The 15,519-nt window shown below is 40.4% G+C and overlaps 1 long non-coding RNA gene across 1 annotated transcript in view; it reads right to left on the bottom strand.

Annotated features, from left to right (window-relative positions):
• Positions 1-1,400: 1,400 nt before the first annotated feature.
• The window catches only part of LOC135230813 (uncharacterized), a 16,000-nt gene continuing 1,881 nt past the window's right edge, over positions 1,401-15,519 (bottom strand). The window contains exon 2 of the long non-coding RNA XR_010321551.1: positions 1,401-15,451. This is a non-coding gene — a long non-coding RNA (uncharacterized LOC135230813). The remainder of the gene's footprint in view (positions 15,452-15,519) is intronic.

Here is a 15,519-nt window from a genome sequence, read left to right as displayed (position 1 = left end):
TCTTTTGGCAAAGTCTTTGGGTGAGCATAAGAGCATAGGTGTTTTTGATTTTTAGGAGCTCCCAGTTATATAGTTTCTCTTCTGCATTGTTAGTAATGTTTCTATACTTGTTATATCATGTATTAGGGCTCCTATTCGTGTCCCTATTTTTTCTTCCGTGATCTTTATTGTTTTATATTTCATATTTAGGTCTTTGATCCATTTTGAGTTCATTTTTGTGCATGGTGTGAGGTATGGGTCTTGTTTTATTTTTTGCAGATGGATATCCAGTTATGCCAGCACCATTTGTTACAGAGACTGTCTTTTCCTCATTTAACAGACTTTGGGCATTTGTCAAATATCAGCTGCTCCTATGTGGATAGATTTATGTCTGGATTTTCAATTCTGGTCCATTGGTCTATGTATCTGTTGTTGTACCAGTACCAGGCTGTTTTGACTACTGTGGCGTATAATAGGTTCTAAAATCGGGTAGAGTGAGGCCTCCCACTTTGTTCTTCTTTTTCAGTAATGCTTTACTTACCCAGGGCCTCTTTCCCTTCCATATAAAGTTGGTGATTTGTTTCTCCATCTCATTAAAAAATGTCGTCAGAATTTGAATCTGAATTGCATCGTACCTATACATCGCTTTTGGTAGAATAGACATTTTTACAATGTTAAGTCTTCATATCCATGAGCAAGGTATGTTTTTCCACTTACATAGGTCTGTTTTGGTTTCCTGCAGTAGTGTCCTGTACTTTTCTTTGTATAGGTCTTTATATCTCTGGTAAGGTTTATTTCTAAGTATTTTATCTTCTTGGGGGCTACTGTAAATGGTATCGATTTGGTGATTTCCTCCTCGATGTTCTTTTTGTTGGTGTAGAGGAATCCAACTGACTTTTGTATGTTTATCTTGTATCCTGATAATCTGCTGAACTCTTCTATTAATTTCAGTGGTTTTCTTGAGGATTCTTTAGGGTTTTCTGTGTATAAAATCATGTCATCTGCAAATAGAGATACTTTTATTTCTTCCTTACCAATCTGGATGCCCTTTATTTCTTTATCTAGCCTAATTGCTCCGGCTAGGACCTCTAGCACAATGTTGAATAAGAGCAGTGATAAAGGGCATCCTTGTCTGGTTCCCCTTCTCAGGCAGAATGCTTTCGGACTGTCCATTTAGGATGATGTTGGCTATTGGCTTTGTATAAATGCCCTTTATTATGTTGAGGAATTTTCCTTCTATTCCTATTTTGCTGAGAGTTTTTATCATGAATCGGTGTTGGACTTTGTCAAATGCCTTTTCTGCATCAATCAATAAAATCATGTGGTTCTTGTCTTTTGTTTTGTTTATATGATGGATTATATTAATTGTTTTTCTAATGTTGAACCATCCCTGTATATCTGGTATGAATCCTACTAGGTCATGGTGAATTTTTTTTTTTTTTGATATGTTGTTGAATTCTATTGGCTAGAATTTTGTTGAGGATTTTTGCATCTATGTTCATGAGGGATATAGGTCTGTAATTTTCTTTTGTGGTGTCTTTACCTGGTTTTGGTATCAGGGATATGCTGGCTTCATAGAATGAGTTTGGAAGTATTCCGTCCTTTTCTGTGCTCTGAAATACCTTTAGTAGCAGTGGTGTTAACTCTTCTTTGTAAGTTTGGTAGAACTCTGCAGTGAAGCCATACGGGCCAGGGCTTTTTTTGGTTGGGAGTTTTTATTACCTTTTCAGTCTCTTCTTTGTTATGGGTCTATTTATTTGTTCTACTTCTGTTTGTGTTACTTTAGGTAGGTAGGGTGTTTCGAGGAATTCATCCATTTCTTCTAGGTTTTCAAATCTGTTACAGTACAACTTTTCATAGTAATCTGATATGATTCTTTTAATTTCAATTGGGTCTCTTGGGATATCACCCGTCTCATTTATTTTTCAGGTTATTTGCTTCCTTTCCTGTTTTTCTTTTGTCGGTTTGGACAATGGTTTATCAATTCTGTTAATTTTTTCAAAGAACCAGCTTTTGGTCTTGTTAACTCTTTCAATTGTTTTTCTGTTTTCTATTTTATTTAATTCTGCTCTAATTTTTATTATTTGCTCTCTTCTGGTGCCTGAGGGTTACTTTTGTTGCTCTTTTCCTATTTGTTCAAGTTGTAGGGATAATTCTTTGATTTTGACCCTTTGTTCCTTTTGGATGTGTGCATTTATTGATATAAATTGACCTTTGAGCACTGCTTTCATTGTATCCCAAAGGTTCTGATAGGAAGTGTTTTCATTCTCATTGGATTCTATGACTTTCTTTATTTCATTCTTAATGTCTTCTATAACCCAGTCATTTTTGAGTAGGATATCATTCAGTTTCCAAGTGTTTGATTTCTTTTCCCTGCTTTTTCCGTTATTGATTTCTACTTTTATGGCCTTACGGTCAGAGAAGATGCTTTGTAATATTTTGATGTTTTGGATTCTGCTAAGACTTTCTTTATGACCTAATTATGTGATCTATTCTAGAGAATGTTCCATGTGCACTAGAAAAGAAAGTATACTTGCCTTCTGTTGGTTGGAGTGTTCTGTATATGTCTATGAGGTCAAGTTGGTTAACTGTGACATTTAGATGTTCCGTGTCTTTATTGAGCTTCTTACTGGATGTCCTGTCCTTCATTGAAAGTCGTGTGTTGAAGTCTCCTACTAGACTAACATAATTGTGGAGCTGTCTATCTTATTTTTCAACGCTGTTGGAGTTTGTTTGAATCTTGCATCCCTTCACTGGGTGCATAAATATATTAATATGGTTATATCCTCTGGGTATATTATCCCTTTAATCATTATATAGTGTCCTTCCTTGTCCTTTGTGGTGGATTTAACTTTAAAGTCTATTTTATCAGAAATTAATACTGCCACTCCTGTTCTTTTTTGTTTGTTTGCTTGATACATTTTTTTCCATCCTTTTGAGTTTTAGTTTGTGTCTGTAAGTCTAAGGTGTGTCTCTTTTAGGCAGCATGTAGACAGATCATGTTTTTTATCCATTCTGCCATTCTCTGTCTCTTTATTGGTGCATTTAGCCCTTTTACATTCAGCATAATTATAGATAGGTATGAGTTTAGTGCTGTCATTTTGATGTCTTTTTTTGTGTGCTGTTGATAGTTTCTCTCTTCCATTTAATTTTTTGTGCTAAGTAGTTATCTTTATATATTGTCTTTTCCTCATATTCATTGTTGTTGAATTTGGTTCTGCTGAGTCTCTATTTTTTTCTTGTATTTTCTTTTGATGAGTAGGATAGTTAGTCTCCTTTGTGGTTACCTTAATATTTACCCCTATTTTTCTAAGTTTAAACCTAACTTTTATTTCTTTATATTGCCTTGTCTTCCTCTCCATATGAAAGATCTCTGACTACATTTCTTAGTCTCACTTTCTTGTTTTAATGTTGTCTTTTTTTACCTAATAATATTGCTGTTTCTCTGTTTTGAGTGTTTTTTTTAATCTTGATTTATTTTTGTGACTTCCCTGTCTGGGTTGACCTCTAATTGCTCTGTCCAGTGTTCTAGTCTTGGGTCGATACCTGATAGTATTGATCTTCTAACTAAAGAACTCCCTTTAGTATTTCTTGCAGTTTTGGTTTGGTTTTTATGAATTCCCTAGACTTCTATTTATCTGGAAATGTCCTAATTTCACCTTCATATTTGAGAGACAGTTTGCTGGATACATGATTCTTGGCTGGAAATTTTTTTTCCTTCAGTACTTTATACGTCATCCCATTGCCTTCTTGTCTGCATGGATTCTACCGAGTAGTCTGAGCTTATTCTTATTGTCTGTCCTTTGTAGGTGACTTTTTGTTTATCCCTAGCTGCTCTTAAAATTCTCTCTTTACCTTTGGTTTTGGCAAGTTTGATTATAATATGTTTTGATGACTTTCTTTTTAAAATCTACCTTATGTGGAGTTTGATGAGCATCTTGGATAGATATCTTCTCATCTTTCACGGTATCAGGGAAGTTTTCTGCCAACAAATCTTCAACAATTCTCTTTGTATTTTCTGTTATCCCTCTCTGTTCTGGTACTCCAATCACTCGTAGGTTATTTCTCTTAATAGAGTCCCACATGATTCTTAAGGTTTCTTCATTTTTTAAAATTCTTTTATCTGATTTTTCTTCAAATATATTGGCACCAAGTGCTTTATGTTCAAGCTCACCAATTCTGCCTTCCACTTGGTCCGTTCTCCTCTGGCTTCCTATTGAATTGTCTAATTCTGTAATTTTATTGATAATCTTCTGAATTTCTGATTTCTGTCTCTCTATGGATTCTTGCAGCTTATTAAATTTTTCATTATGTTCTTGAATAACCTTTTTAATTTTTTCAACTACTTTATCTGTGTGTTCCTTGGATTGTTCTGCGTATTGCCTGGTCTCCTTCCTAATCTTGTTCCTGATGTCTTGAAGAGTTCTGTATATTAATCTTTTGAATTCTGCCTTTGGTAATTCCAGGAAGGCACCTTCATCCAGAAGATCCATTGATTCTTTGTTTTGAGACCTTGTTGAAGCTATCATAGTCTGTTTCTTTATGCCACTTGATATTGATTGTTGTCTCCTAGCCATCTATAAGTTATTGTATTAGTTTATGTTTGCTTACTATATCCTGGCTTATTGCTTTGTTTTGTTTTGATATGCCCCAATGGGTTGCTTGAGTGAGCTAGCCTGATTATTTTCACCTTTGAAGTTCTGACATCCTGTCACCAGATGCCTAGAGCTGTTATCAGGTATATCAGTCTGAGTCCGTTCACTTTTCTTGTATGAATTCAGCTCAGTTGTCCAGGTAGCCAATCATCAAGTGTGCGGTACAGGCTCTGTCCTACAGTCTTAGAGGGGCAGGGGTGATTGGCGTATATACTGGTATCTGATTGCTCCAGGGGTCACACTCTGAACAAGACAGGGGGCTGAGAACTGTCCTGAGTGTCTGTGAGGAAAGCATGTCCCTGTTCCCCAGAGTGTACAGGTGGGCGGGTTCTGCAGACGGACCTTGGACACCCAGTGCTTTTGGTTGTAAGGACTGGGAGGTACCAGTTATCCTTGGGCCCCTGTCGCGGTTGGCTGGGTGACCTGAGTGGAGCCACCAGTCCTTATGCCCCTGATGTGGGTAGGTGAGGACCCTGTTTAATAGGCAAAGTGGTGTCAAATATCAAACACGCACACCTTTGCCACAGAGCTGAAATGGTTGCAGTCTGCCAACAAGGGTCTATTCTCCAGAAATAGTTCCACACAGGACCATGAAGGGGGAAAAGGTATTCAATGTCCACAGAGTGTTTATGCCTGGACAGGAGCTGCTTCTGTCCTGGGCTCCCCAGGTTAGTGGACCTGGCAAATTATCTTTTCACCCAATTGTGAATTTATTCCTACTCCAAGGCCAGGAGGATGGCTCAGGGTGCTTAATAGGGCCTATCTCAGGCTCAGGGAAATCAACAGCCACTGAAGTTGGCTTGGGGGCTGGGGACATGTTAAAATATATATGTGTACTTAGCTTTTGCCGAGAGCACCGTTCTTCTCTGGTTCTGGAGGTGTGAGTAGGCTGTGCAGCTGGTCGCTTCTCCCTGAGGAAACTGCAGCCGAACGCTACCACCAGCCTGGCACAGGAACTCACAGGAATGGTGCCTGAGGGATCCCGGCAATTCAGGACCAGTAACTCCTCTCCGCTTCTGAACCCTCCCCCTGCCGCTCAGACCCTCTTGTAACCTTGCCTTTGATGTTCAGAGCTCCTAAAAAATAGCTTGTCATAAATATAACCATTTCACTTGTTTTTTTTGGTTTTTGTTGTAAGGGGAATCACAGGAACCATCTGGCTATTCCGCCACCTTGGCCCCACCTCCTCCCTTACTTTGACTTTTAACAGAGTGTAAGAAAGAAAGAAAAGACCAAAAGAGATGTCAGAAGAGACTGTGAAACTTGCTCTTCAGTGTAGGGTAGCTAAAGCAAACACAAAAAATGATGACGTAAAAGAGCTGAACAGAAAATTGCACAGGTGAGCTCAAGAAAACAAAGTAAAGTATCATAATGAATGTGTAAAGAGCTGGAGTTAGAAATCCAAAAGGGAAGAATATACTTGGCATTTCTCAAACTGAAAGAAATGAAGAAAAAATTCAAGCCTCGAGTTGTTGCAATAGTGAAGGATTCTATGGACAAAATATCAAATGACACAGGAAGCATCAAAAGAAGATGGAAGGAATATAGAGTCACTGTACCAAAAAGAATTGGTCGACTTTCAACCACTTCAGGAGGTAGCATACGATCAAGACCAGATGATATTTTTCATGGATTGAATTGTGTCTCCCAAAAATAAGTGCCAACTTGGCTAGGCCATGATTTCCAGTATTGTGTGACTGTCCACCATTTTGTCATCTTGTATAATTGTCCTATGTGTTGTAAATTCTACTTCTATGATGTTAATGAGGCAAGATTAGAGACAGTTTTATTAATGAGGGAGGACTCAATCTAGATTAGGTTGTGTCTTAAGCCAATCTCTTTTAAGATATAAAAGAGAGAAGCGAGCAGAGAGACAGAGAGACCTCATACTACCAAGAAAGTAGTGCCAGGAGCAGAGTGTGTCCTTTGGACCTGGGGTCCCTGCACTGAGATGCTCCTAGACCAGAGGAAGATTGATGACAAGGGCCTTCCTCCAGAGCCAAGAGAGAGAGAACACCTTCCCCTGGAGCTTGCACTCTTAATTTGGACTTCTAGCCTATTAGATTGTGAGAGAATAAACTTGTTTGTTAAAACCATCCTTTTGGTTATTTCTGTTATAGCAGTATTAGATAACCAAGACAGTATTGAAGGAAGAAGTCCAAGCTGCACTGAAGGTACTGGTGAAAAACAAGGCTCCAGGAATTAACGGAATACCAGTTGAGAAGTTTCAACAGATACAGCGCGGGAACAGCTCACTCATCCATGCCAAGAAATCTGGAAGACAGCTACCTGGCGAACAGAATGGATAAGATTCATATTCATGCCTATGCCAAAGAAAGGTGATCCAGAAGAATGAGGAAATTAATGAACAATATCATTAATATCACACACAACTAAAACTCTGCTGAATTAAAAAGCAGTTGCAGTAGTATATCGACAGGAATCTGCCAGAAATTCAAGCTGGATCGAGAAGAGGATGTGGAATGAGGGATATCATTGCTGATGTCAGATGGATACTGGGTAAAAGCAGAGAATACCAGAAAGATGTTTTTCTGTGTTTTATTGACTATGCAAAGGCACTTGACTGTGTGGGTCATAACAAATTATGGATAACATCGCAAACAATGGGAATTCCAGAACACTTAATTGTACTCATGAGGAGCCTTTACATAGACCAAGAGGCAGTCATTCAAACAGAACAAGGGGATACCGCGTGGTTTAAATTCAGGGAAGGTGTGTGTCAGGATTGTATCCTTTCATCATACTTATTCAATCTGTATGCTGAACAAATAATCTGAGAAGGGGGAGTACATGCAGAAAAACGTGGCATCAGGATTGGAGGAAGACTCATTAACAACCTGCAGTCTGCAGACGACATAACCTTCCTTGCTGAAAGTGAAGAGGACTTGAAGCACTTACTGATGAAAATCAAAGACCTCAGCCTTCAGTATGGCTTACACCTTAACATAAAGAAAACAAAAAGCCTCACAACTGGACCAATAAGCAACATCATGATAAACAGAGAAAAGATTGAAGTTGTCAAGGATTTCATTTTACTCGGATCCACAATCAGTACCCATGGAAGCAGCAGTCAAGAAGTCAAACGACATATTGCATTGGGCAATCTGCTCCAAAAGACCTCTTTAAAGTGTTCAAAAGCAAAGATGTCACTTTGAGGACTAAGGTGCACCCAACCCAGGCCATGGTATTTTCAATCACCTCATATGCATGTGAAAGCTGGACAATGAATAAGGAAGACCGAAGAAGAATTGATGGATTTGAATTATGGTGTTGGCAAAGAATACTGAATATACTATGCAACGAGAGAAAAATGAACAAATTTGTCTTGGAATAAGTACAGCCAGAATGCTCTTTAGAAGCGAGGATGGCGAGACTTCATCTTACATACTTTGGACAGGTTATTAGAAGGGACCAGTCCCTGGAGTAGGACATCATCCTTGGTAAAGCAGAGGGCCAGCAAAAAAGAGGAAGACCCTCAATGAGATAGACTGACACAGTAGCTACAACAATGAGCTCAAACATAGCAACAATTGCGAGGATGGTGCAGGACCGGGCAGTGCTTTGTTCTGTCAGAACTAACTGGATGGCACCTAACAATGACAAGTTAGTTTTGCTGCTTCTCCTACAACATACGGGATCTCTTAGATGTCACTGCCTTAGAGTTGGTAGTAAGTGGCCTGCACTCAAATGAGCACTAGGAAACTGCAGAGTCACAGGGATTTGAACTTAGGCAGTGTGTGCTATTGCCCACTATACTGTTTTGCCAATCCATGAGATTTGACTCAAAAATTACTGGAACTATGTAGAGTTTAGCAGTAGATTTCTTTTATAAGGAGCCCTGGTGGCACAATGGGTAGGTGCCCGGCTGGTAATGAGTCCACTAGCCACTCCGCAGGAGAAAAAAATCTGGTGATCTGCTCTCATTAAGAATTACAGCCTAGGAAACCACTATGGGGCAGTTCTACGCTGTCATGTGCAGTCCCTATGAGTTGAAAAGCGACTTGATGACGCCTAAGAACAATGAATTTCTTTTATACTAAAAATAACTTGTTAAAAAGAAAATTTAGATGTTTTTCAAAATAGCTGCCAAACTTAATGGTCTTACTGAGACTGGAGGGACCCTGACAGTTATGGTCCCCGGACCCTTTGTTAGCCCCAAATTGGAACCATTCCCAAAGCCAAGTCTACAGACAGGGATTGGACTAGACAGTAAGATAGACAATGATACTGGTGATGAGTGAGCTTCTTGGCTCATGTGGACACTTGAGCCCATGTGGGGAACTCCCATCTGGTGGCTGGTGGTGCGATGAGAAGGCAGAGGGGGTCAGGAACTGGTTGAATGGACATGGGGAATACAGGGTGGAGAGAAGGAATGTGCTGTCTCATTAAGGGGACAGCAGCTGGGAGTACAAAGCAAGGTGTGTATAATTTTTGTATGAGAGACTGACTTAATTTGTAAACTTTCACCTAAAGCACAATAAAAAAAAATAGTTGCCAAAAATTTTAAATACTTATGAAAAAATTCAAATAGAGCTGGTAATAGGGAACCTAAGGTTGAGAAGGGAGAGTGTTGACATGTTGTGGGGTGGTTTACCAATGTCATAAAACAATACTTGGTACTATTTGATGAGAAACTATTTTGTTCTGTCAACCTTCATCTAAAGTACAATAAAAATAAAAATAGAAAACCACAAATATTTTAAAACATTTCAAATAGACAGGTACCAAAATCCAGATGAACATTGTCTAAGATTTATGAAGGGCATAAAACAAGACTCCACAAAATGGAAAATCACACCACATAGAAAACCACAAATATTTTAAAACATTTCAAATAGACAGGTACCAAAATCCAGATGAACATTGTCTAAGATTTATGAAGGGCATAAAACAAGACTCCACAAAATGGAAAATCACACCACATTCCTCGCTGGGAAGAATTATTATTGTAAACATGTAGCTACTTCCCAAGTTTAAAAATAAAAACAATGCTTCTGCAAAATTAAAAAACATATGTGCTTCAAAGGATACTATCAAGAAGGTGAAAAGACAATCCACAGAACGGGAGAAAATATTTGCAAATTATATATCTGATAAGGGACATTATCCCTAAAACACAAAGAACTTTTACAATTCAACAATAAAAAGAAAAATAACCCAGTTAAAAAATGGGGAAAGGATTTGAATACATGCAACTAAAAAGATATTCAACATCATGAGTCGAGTAACCAAACCAGTTCCCATGCAGTTGACATCAACTCATAGTGATCCCATGTGTGGTAGAATAGAACTATGCTCCATAGTTCCAGTGGCTTTTTAACATATTCACAAGCTTGTGCAGCCATCTCCATTGTCTAGTTCCAGGACATTTTCATCACCCCAAAAAGAAACCCCATACCCAGTAGCAGTTGCTCCCCATTTCCTGGCTGACTTTTTATAAGTAGATCACCAGGCCTTTCTTCCGAGGTACCTCCGGGCCTCAGTATCCAAGTCCCAGTTAACCTTTTGCACCACCCAGGGACTCATGATTAGTCACTGTCGATGTTGTTAGTTGCTATCAAGTTGATTCTGACTCATAGCGATCCCATGTGTTACAGAGTAGAACTGCTCCATAAGGTTTTCTTGCCTGTAATCTTAACAGAAGCAGATCACCAGGACTTTTCTTCCATGGTACAAGTGCGTGGGTTTGAACCGCCAACCTTTAGGTTAGTAGCCAAGAGTAAACTGTTTACATCACCTAGAGACCTTTGTTAGTCATTTAAAAAACCCATTCCCCCGGAGTGAATTCTGACTCATAGAGGCCCTACAGAACAGAGTAGCGTTTGGAAGCCCCATAGGTGTTTCCAAGGCTATAATCTTTAAGGAAGCTGACTGCTGAATCTTTCTCCCAGAGTGGCTGGTGGGTTCAAATCACTTACCTCTTGATTAGCACCTGGTCACTTAACCACTGCACCACAGGCTCCTTCATTAGTCATTAGGGAAATGCAAATCAAAATCACAAAGAAATACCACTTCAAACTCACTACCCACCCAGTCCCCAGGGCGTCAAACTCACTAAAAAAAAAAAAAAAAAAAAAGATGGTTATAATCAAAAAGACAAAAAGTACCAAGTGTTGGTGGGGATGTGGAAAAATTAGAACCCTTACATATCGCTGGTGGGAATGTAAATGGTGCAGTCCCTTTGGAAAAGTTTGTCAGTTCCTCAAAAAGCTAAACATACAAGTACTATATGACCTAGCAATTCCATCCCTAGATATATCCAAAAGACTGATAGAATGTGTTCACACAAAAACTTGTATATGTCTTAGGGTGGGCTCTCTAGAGGCGCAAAACCAGTGAAGCGCGTATATATATACACACATATATACATTCACACATATATATGGAGAGATTTATTTCAAGGAAATGGCTCACGCAGTTGTAGAGGCTGGCAAGTCCCAAATCCATGGGTCAGACATCAGGCTGGAGGCTTCTCCTGACTCACGTGGTTTCAGGGGCTGACAAACCCAAAATTGGCAGGTCAGGCAGCAGGTTGCTGGCTCACAGGGCTGTGAGAGCTGGCGGATCCCAAAATCTGCAGGTCAGATTGCAGGCTGCTAACTCACATCCCAAGAACCAGAGGTCCAAGGATGACAAGTTGGATGCAGGATCGAGAGGGAGCGAACTTTGCTTGAACATCCACATACACTGGAGGCAGGTCACATCTCCAATGAAACTCCCCTTTAAACTGTTGGGGTGCTCACATCAGATCACAAAATGGAGGATGATTACATAATATCTGCCCAAACCACTGAGAATCATAGCTGTTATGGATTGAATTGTGTTCCTCCAAAATGTGTGCCAACTTAGCTAGGCTACGTTTCCCAGTATTGTGTGGTTGTCCTCCATTGTGTAATCTGAAATAATTTCCCCATGTGTCGTAAATCCTACCCTCTATGAAGTTAATGAGGCAGGGTTAGAGGCAGTTATGTTAATGACGCAGGACACAACTACAGGATTAGGTTGTATCTTGAGTCAATCTCTCTTGAGATATAAAAAAGAGAAGCAAGCAGAGAGGAGAAGGACCTCATTACCACCAAGCAAGAAGAGCCAGGGGTGTGAAGCGTGTCATTTGGACCCAGTGTCCCTGTGCTGGAAAACTCCTAGAACCAAAAGAAGACTGATGACAAGGATCTTCCCCCAGAGCTGACAGAGAAAGTCTTCCCCTGGAGCTAGTGCCCTGAATTCAGACTTTTAGCCTCCTAAACTGTGAGAGAATAAATTTATGTTTGTTAAAGCCATCCATATGTGGTATTTCTGTTATAGCAGCACTAGATAAAACCTCTATTAAAAAAAAAGCCTCCTAAACTGTGAGAGAATAAATTTGTTTGTCAAAGCCATCCATACGTGGTATTTCTGTTATAGCAGCACTAGATAACTAAGAAAAATGGCCTAGCCAAATTGACACATTACCTTAACCATCACAGTCTACCTTTTGTCAACTTGACACTTGTACACATCTCCTTAAACCATAATCTCTAAATAAAGACAATTATAAAGTCATACCTGCATCTAACATGATACAACATACAACCAAAAAAGCACTAGCCCCATTTACATCCTATATTTTATAATAAGTAATGAAATAAAAGAAAAAGGTATTTTCTTCTATATATATACATATATAGATACACACACACACGCACACCAACACACACAGATATAACAAAGCAAAGAAATACTAAAAATAACTAGTCCTCATTTCTGCAACTGGTCACATGGTCATAGCTGGTATTCAGAACTACCTTCTTCCGCCACCCATTCCATACTCCCTTTGCCCTCAGAAAGCACCTGAGCTGGTTGTAGTTTTTTGCCTGGTGGGGTGACCCAAACCTTCATTCCTAAAGGGTCTAGGCCATTAGTAGTCATGTTGGAATTGGGTTGCTATAGTTTTCCATTGACTTTAATCAAAGGGCATGGTAGTACTAAGAGACGTCCTAAGGAATCTTCCACATTCCAGACATACTATTCTTTACCTCCGTTATGTAATATCAATCCTATTTCCTCTTAGTAATCAGGATCAATCACACCAGCCAATATGGTAACTCCCTTCTTTGCCTGTTGACCCAGAGGCATAAGGAGAAGCCTAAAATGGCCAGCTGGCATTCTTAACATCCAGTTCAATGGAATCAGTGCTGTGTCTCTGGTGGGAGCATCCCTCCCTTTGGAACTAAGACCTCTAAATCCACAGAGCATAGGGTTGTGGGGACAGGAAGCAAAAATTTTGCCAGTAGGTGAATAGGAGCAAGAATGAGTGGTGCCACTCCCATTTCCACCCCTTGATTCCTGGACCCATGAATCCTGGCTATGGGAGAAACAGCAGAGGATGCTGATTTAGAGCATATACAGCCTCCTGGAGGACACTGCCGCAACCTACCTGGCATGTTCTCCATTATCCTGAAGTGAATTCCATGAGCACAGCCCACTGTCACACTTCATTTGCTGTGAAGTGAATTCCTTGATCCAAGGCAATGCTGTGTGGGATACCATGATGGTGGATAAGGCATTCTGTAAGGCCATAGATGGTAGTCTTGGCAGAAGCATTGCATGCAGGAAAGGAAAATCCATATCCAGAGTAAGTGTCCATTCCAGTATGAACAAAACACTGCCCCTTCCATGATGGAAGTGATCCAATGTAATCAACCTGTCACCAGGCTGCTGGCTGATCACCCCTAGGAATGGTGCCATATTGGGGACTCAGTGTTGGTCTCTGCTAATGGCAGATTGAGCACTCAACCATGGCCGCAGCCAAGTCAGCCTTGGTGAGTGGAAGGCCATGTTGCTGAGCCCATGCATAACCTCCATCCCTGCTAACATGGCCACTTTTTTCATGAGCCCATTGGGCAATGACAGAGTGGCAGGGAAAAGAGGCTGACTGGTATCCTCAGAACGTGTCATCCTCTCCACTTTATCGATAAAATCCTCTTCTGCCAAGGTCACCCTTTGGTGAGCATTCACATGAGATAAAAACATCTTCGCTTCTTTGGCCTAATCAGAGAGGTTTGTCCGCATGCCTCTTCCCCATACTTCCTTGTCATCAATTTTCCAATCACGTTCCTTCCAAGTCCCTGACACCCAGTCAAAGCATTTACCATAGCCCATGAATCAGTATACAATCACATATCTGGCTGTCTTTCCTTCCAAGCAAAATGAGCGGATACACTGCTCGAAGTTCTGCCCACTGGGAGGACTTCCCTTCGCTGCTGTCCTTCAGGGATGTCCCAGAAAGGGGCTGTAGTGCTACCACTGTCCACTTTTGAGTGGTATCTGCATACCACACAGAGCCATCTGTAAACTAGGCATGAGATTTCTCTTCCTCAGTCAACTGGTTGTAAAGAACTTCCCACAAGGCCATAGGTGCAAACTAGGAGAAGGAAGGTAATGTGACGGGAGTGAAGACCATGGGCATTTGGGCCACTTCCTCATGCAATTTACTTGTGCCTTCAGGTCCTGCTCAGGCCCAATCTTGTACATACCACTTCTATTTAATGATGGAGTGCTATTGTGCATGTCCAACTTTATGGCTCTGTGGGTCAGACAACACCTAGTTCATGACGGGCAGCTCAGGCCACATGGTGACTTGGTGTCCCACGGTTAAGCATTCGGCCTCTAGTAAGGCCCAGTAACAAGCCAAAAGCTGTTTCTCAAAAGGAGAGTAGTTATCCGCAGAGGATGGCAGGTCTTTACTCCAAGATCCTAAGGGTCTGCACTGTGATTCACCAATAGGAGCCTGCCAAAGACTCCAAACAGCATTTCTATCCACCACGGCCACCTCAAGCACCATTGGATCAGTCGGATCATGTGGCCCAAGTGGCAGAGCAGCTTGCATAGCAGCCTGAACCTGTTGCAGAGCCTTCTGTTGTTTTGGCCATTTTCCAACTACTGATCCTTCTTCTTTGTTTCCAACTTTTGCATTCCAATCACCAGTAATTATCAATGCATCTTGATTACATGTTTGGTCAATTTCAGAACGCAGAAGTTGGTAAAAATCTTCAACTTCTTCATCTTTGGTCTCAGGGGTTGGTGCATAAACTTGAATAAGAGTCATATTAAGTGGTCTTCCTTGTAGGCATATGGATGTTATCCTGTCACTGACAGCACTGGACTTTAGGACAGATCTTGAAATATTCTTTTTGACAATGAATGTGACACCATTCCTCTTCAATCTGTCATTCCTGGTGTAGCAGACCATATGATTGTCCAATTCAAAATGACCAATACCAATTTCATCCATTTCAGCTAAGGTGTAGGATGTAAACCTTTATTAGTTCCATTTCATCTTTGAAGACTTCCAGTTTTCCTAGATTCATACTTCATGCATTCCATGTTCTAATTATTAATGGATGTTTGCAGCTGTTTCTTTTCATTTTGAGTCATGCCACACCAGCAAATGAAGGTCCCAAAAGTTTGACTCCATCCATGTCATTTAGGTCAACTCTACTTTCAGGAGGCATCTCTTCCCCAGTTTTATTCTGAGTGCCTTCCAACCTGAGGGGCTCATTTTCCAGCCCGATATCAGGCAATGTTCTGCTGCTATTCATAAGGTTTTCACTGGCTAACTCTTTTCAGAAGTAGACTGCCAGGTCCTTCTTTCTAGTCTGTCTTAGTCTAGAAGCTCCGCTGAAACCTGTCCACCATAGGTGGCCCTGCTGATATCTGAAATACTGGTGGCATAGCTTCTGGCATCACAGCAACATGCAAGCCACAACAGTACAACAAACTGACGGAAAAGTGGTGGAAAAATATGCACAGGGTTGCTGTAATGAAAACAGTATAGCAAAGGAATAGATGAATGCAATGGAAAAGAATGCAGAAATATTATATC

Source organism: Loxodonta africana, chromosome 3, assembly GCF_030014295.1.
Source record: "Loxodonta africana isolate mLoxAfr1 chromosome 3, mLoxAfr1.hap2, whole genome shotgun sequence".
NCBI lineage: Eukaryota > Metazoa > Chordata > Mammalia > Proboscidea > Elephantidae > Loxodonta > Loxodonta africana.
Note: the sequence above shows the minus strand (reverse complement) of the source record. Positions and strands in the feature narration are given on the sequence as shown.